We start from the raw sequence: 6,181 nt of genomic DNA, 5'->3' as shown, positions 1-6,181 counted from the left end.
AGTCTCTACAAAAAATTTCAGGACTCTCTAAAATTATTATGCCAAGGGAGAAGTTAAGTCCCGGAGACTGAATCACCTAGCATGCTTCTTAGATTATAGATTAATTTTCTTCCTCACTGATCTTGTTCTGTAAATGACTAGAAGACATCAGAGACCAGATCACCTTGCCTTCCAATCACTGATATTTGTTATAGGTTGTGTTCTTTATTGTTCTGTGCCTGCGTCAGACCAGAAGGCACAAAAGACCCCATGGCTATCACATCTTCAGTGTAGATTTTTCAATTTTTGAGATAGGGTCTCACTCTGTCACCTAGGCTGGAGTGTAGTAGCATGATCACAGCTCACTGAAGTCTAGAATTCCTGGGCTCAAGTGATCCTCCTGCCTCAGCTTCCCAAAGTAGTAGAACTACAGATGTGAGCTGCCATCCCGGCCGGAATGTTAAATATACCTTTCCTGAAAGAAAAAGACCCATCTCAACTAATCAGGTCATTGTAACTACGCATTAAGCCTTATATAGGAAGAAGTTGAAATTCTGTTAATCTCCCTAAACTTTGTTTATATAAATAATTCCAAACTTCCCACACTTTATTTTATTTTATTTTATTTTATTTTTTTGAGACAGAGCCTCAAGCTGTCCCCCTGGGTAGAGTGCCATGGCATCATAGCTCACAGCAACCTCCAACTCCTGGGCTTAAGCGAGTGTCCTGCCTCAGCCTCCCAAGTAGCTGGGACCACAGGCGCCCACCACTGGGCTATTTTTTGGTTGCAGCCATCATTGTTGTTTCACAGGCCCGGGCTGGATACGAACCTGCCACCTTAGGTATATATGGCTGGCGCCTTAGCCACTTGAGCCACAGGCGCCAAGCCACTTCCCACACTTTAAAACACTGACTTGCATTCTTTGTAATCTATGCTTCCCAGACGCCGTCCTTAAACTTTTTGCTTTAATAAACTCTCTTTTGACTAGATTCTGATCCTTTTGATTATTTACATGGACAGGATCACAGCTGACACTCCCATAACAAAGACAATTTAACAAGAGAAAACCATGACAAATTTTTATTTGATCACAGTTTTACATGATATGATTTAAGAACCAAAGATATAGGGGAGCCTATTGATTTTTATGCTTAAGTTCAATGAATGGAAAGCCAGGTAGAACTAAGATTGAACAGAAAGGATATGATTTTAATAATAGACTGAATGGAGAAACCCAGCAAAGTTCATTTCTTCAGATTCTTCTCAGCCTCTCTTGTGTAGCATTCCTTCCTCCCTGGTATGGGGCAGGACCATCTCTGGCATGGGGATCTTGTGACACGGTAGGTCAGAGAATTTCTTTGTGGCTAGTTTTTTTTTTTTTTTTTTTTTTTTTAGAGACAGAGTCTCACTTTGTCACCCTCGGTAGAGTGCTGTGGCATCACAGCTCATAACAACCTCCAGTTCTTAGGCTTAGGTGATTCTCTTGCCTCTGCCTCCTGAGTAGCTGGGACAACAGGCACCTGCCACAATGCTCGGCTATTTTTTTCTGTTGTCGCATTTGGCCGGGGTCATGTTCAAACCCACCACCCTCGGTATATGGGGCCAGTGCCAGACTCACTGAGGCACAGGTGCTGACCAGGATAGTGGATTTTTTGAGCTCAGGAGTTAGAGACCAGCCTGAGTAAGAATGAGACTCTGTCTCCACTAAAAATAGAAAAACTAGCCAAGTGTCACGGCAGACACCTATAGTCCCAGCTGCTTGGAAGGCTGAGACAAGAGGATCAATTAAGCCTAAGAGTGTGAAGCCTATGCCACAGCACTCTACCCAGGGTGACAGAGTGAGACTCTGCCTCAGATGAGAATAGGCAAAGCCTATTTATTCAGAGCTGCTGTAGCCAGGGGGTATGTTCGGCAGAAAGTCAAGGGCGAGCAGAGGAGTGGGAAGCTTTATGGTGGGAGGAAAGGCCAGGCTTTCAGGACGCTATAAGGGGAGGCTATTGGCAGGGGATGCTGAGACCTGCTAATGCTAAGTGGTGTGTCCTCTGGGATTGGTTCATGGAGCAGTATTTGGATTTCTCCCCTAACCATTTTAACCAAGAACTAACTTAAAATTCTGGATAATTTTCCCTTTTGTCATATTGTTCTAGTGTTTGTATTCTTATCAGTAAAGATAAGCTTGGGTGGCTTGCTCCTTTTTCTAGTTAAGGAGGATTCTTGACTATCTGAAGTGAATATAGAGTAGAAATCAATGCTTGATACATTAAAATCGTAACTCATAACTCAGTGTTACTTGATTCAATGTAAACATTTCACATCGTATATCGAAGCAGTACCCTGAACCCCATAAATGCATCAATGTACAAAGTTATGATTTAATAAAAAATAATTAAAAAAATTAGGAAAAAATTATAACTCAGTAAAATGACATAATCACAAACAACTTACATTGCTTCTGAGAGAGGATGAAGGGATGGCACTCTCTTCTGCTAGTTTCAAGGTCTGTAAACACAGTGTGCTTTGAAATTTCTATTCTTTTAAATGGCACCAAGCAAAGACCATTCTAGAATACTTTTTCATTTTGCTTGGGCTCCGTGTATTTTTTGCAAATCATAATAGTCTGCAAAGTAGAAATAACCTAGCTGCTGCCCTCTTGTCCCCGGATCTGAAAATCTATTGTGTTAAATATGGGTAAATGAAGAAATAATACGGGATAAATTGGTGCAAGGAAATTATACTAGTGGTGTTTTCACTTTCTTGAGATAGACCATCCTGACGTGGTTGTTAACAGTAATTAGTAGGTGATAAATGAAACAATAAAACGTCAGTTTGTAACTAACCTTGCCAGACTCCTGATGTTGCTCTAACCCCCATCAGTCTGTCAGGCTAATTAGGGGATTAGACAGCCATTAATAGCTTTATACCTGTGACACAAGTGGCCTATTTGTGTTTTGAGGTGTGAATGCGTTGTATCCCAAGGGCAGAATCCAATGGTCAGAAAGAAAGTAGTTCTTCAATTGTTTACTCAAAAGCTACTATTTGCACCTCTATCTGCTACTGTGCTACTCAGATTTTATCATCTAGTGGTTCAAGGAAGCATTGTATATGAATGACACAATTGTATCTTTTACATACTTACATGTCTTTTTATGCATTCATGACTATTCATGAAGGTAGCTTGTAATTATAAACCACACCAGCATCTCCCTCACCTTTGTAGCCTCTCATTTTAACAATGAAGAATGTACATTAGTTGACTTGTATTTTTCCACCTGTAAATCCTCAGCGTCTCATTCTGGTTTGTATAATGTGGGTGGTTGACCATTAATAGTCAGAAAACATAACTTTCCAGTGCATTGTAGAGACATTATTGGGCTGACGATGTCTTAGATCAAATCATTTCCATTTTGAGTGTGGCAAATGTACATCAAAGCGCTACGTATGTTCTTGGCATTAGCTCCCAACTCTGAACTTTTGCCGTAAATAGAGACAAGGTGTTAATTAAGAGAACTGCCAATCCAAATGAATAATGGAGTGCTGGAAACGGCACGGGGTGAGGGCCTGACCTTCTGTGTCAAAGGGGAGCGCCAACGATGAAGTCTGAATTTTGGAACTATGATTACAGAATGACAAGAATGTTGGAGGGAAAAAGATAGTGCACTCTTTATTAACTCATTCAGCTGCAGATGATTAGTTTAAATACTGTCAGGCAATGTTTAATGAAAGGGTTACCAAGGATACAAAATGAGGGTGGTGCCTGTGGCTCAAAGGAGTAGGGCACCGGCCCCATATACCAGAGGTGGTGGGTTCAAACCCAACCCCGGCTCCCCCCCCAAAAATATATATATATATACAAAATGAATAAATGTCACAGCATATACGATCTCTTTAACCCCTTAAAGTGGCAACTAAATATTAAATGAGAATAGATACTTTGTAAGGGCCATTCCTAAATAATCTATCTTAAGGGAAAATATTTATTTATTTATTTTTAGGTAATTTCAAAATCAACACACAACAATTATTTTATTCTTAAGGAAACATAAAGGGAAATGTCCAGTTTCAAAAGAAAAACACACCGTTGTCCGACCCTAATATCTCTCAGGGTCTCCAGCTATGTGCCGTACAGACTTGTCCACCAACTTGAACCGTAGACATTGTGTTCAAACTTAAAAACATTACACGAGTTATGACTACATAAAAAGTTTAAATGAAATTCTAAGTGAGCCCAACTATATCAGAGATCCTGAGTTACAGGAAATAAGGATGGCTTCACAATCAGATGATCAAAATACTCAGGCAGCTCAACCACCCCTGCAGAGCTATCACGGCTCAAGATCTGTGAGCCGGTAATGGCTGATCTCATCCTTTCTTGGCTAATACATAAGCAATTCAACTTGGGATATGTGAGGAGTCTTTTCAGGGGCACCAAGCTCTTATCTTCAACACAGAAAGGTTTAGAGACTTCTTTATCCTATCTCTTTAAACCTCTGTGAAGGCTGGTCCAAAGCATCCCGTGGAGGGGGGGGGTCTCTGAGCCAGCATCTGCTGGCTCACTACCCAGTTCCCTGGCCCTCTGTTCTCTCAGCCTCCACAGATACCTCACTCTCAAGCTTTCCACTTGTCGGGACACTTCCCTAATGAAGACGAGTCTGAGGAACCTTACTTGCTGTGTGTAAACTTGGGTATGAGGCCGTAAAAACAGCTTTATAAGTGCGCTGAACAAGCTGCTCTGAGACACACAGTTCAGCTGCCTTTCCACTACTTTTCCAGTAGACGCCTGCCTGTGTGCAGAATCTAACACTCTCAGCAGCAGCTGGTGGTGCTCCCATCCAGGGGAACGCCACGGAGGACTTACGGAGATTTGCCGCGTGTGAACCCAGTTCTGAAATTCCATTCTAATCCACTCAGATTTATGATCTGAATCTCTTAAGGTCACTGCTGGAAATGAGGGATTGAATTCAGAATTTGGCGTGCTGACAATGACCATGGACGGAGATGGGTACCCAAACACCACTTCAGGAAATCTGCCAGATTGTCTGAATCCAAATGTTCTATTAATTCAATACACATTATCAAGTTGTCTAAGCAAAAGAGAGTCTCTCTCCACAACAGAGCCACATACAATGTAATAGTCAAATCCAGCTCCTGGGGTTACAGAAAATGCCCCAGGATGGGAGCCAACTTTCCCCCTTTCCATGGTAATTTATCCCCATCCTTGTCTGCTCCAACAAGCAATTCAATGCATGGAAACACTTTTAAGTGCTGATGAGCAAAGTATCACCATATCCCAGGGCTGCAACCTTCTTGAGTTCATGAGATCCACTGAATCTTTAATGAATTGGTACTGCCATCTGTATAACAGAGGCTTAAACTGAATTACCTGCGCACTGGGACTTCCATCAACCACATTATTACACTGTATGTCCTTTTCTTGTTTCTAAGTTTCATTGAAACAAAACTGGAGATTTATTCTTTAAGCTCTAGTTGAGATAACTGCAGCAACTCGGCACAGATGATGAACAGGCCCCAGTCAGATGGAAAAGTCTAAGCAAAACTTATTAAAAAGTCATCTTCTTCCTTCAGACACTTAGGAAGGCCAGGTAAACTCATTCCTTTCGGTTGGGGGGCCCTTTTGGTTGGGGAGTTGGTTGGGGTTTTGGTTTTTTTTTTCCTTGTTTATTTCAAGGCTGGCTTCTTTTGTTTTTTCCCCATTTTGCGTTGGGGTTTTTTTTTTTCGTTTCCTAGTTCAGGGCAGTGCAAATCTGAAACCTTTAACCAGGCAATTCTATTCCTGATTCTAACTTGACAACTAAGTGGAGAAGTTTGTCTTGACTATATGGATATTCTTGCTAAATGGAGTAATCTGGTCACCATTTAGACAGGACATCAAATTATAAATCTTTGAGGTTTTAAAATGTTTGGAAACCTGCATCATTGTCTGTGAAGATTCTTCTGAAGCTACAGACTATGAGAATAAGAAATAATTCAATGAGGCTAATACTGCTAATGGCCTAGTTGTGTTACAAAGTAGTTTTGGCTTTGGCTCTTTTTCTGCTCTTAAAAATATATATTTTAGATGAATATTTTTGCTTTTAATCAAGTGTTTGATATTACTTTGTCATTTCTTTGGAATTCATTACTACTAAGAATGAATTCCATACTCCTCTCCTCTCTTCTCCTCTCCTCTCCTCCCCTCCCCTC

This window comes from Otolemur garnettii, unplaced genomic scaffold (genome assembly GCF_000181295.1).
Source record: "Otolemur garnettii isolate 467f Iridium unplaced genomic scaffold, OtoGar3 scaffold00076, whole genome shotgun sequence".
NCBI lineage: Eukaryota > Metazoa > Chordata > Mammalia > Primates > Galagidae > Otolemur > Otolemur garnettii.
The sequence above is the reverse complement of the archived record's forward strand: the minus strand, read 5'-3'. Positions refer to the sequence as shown.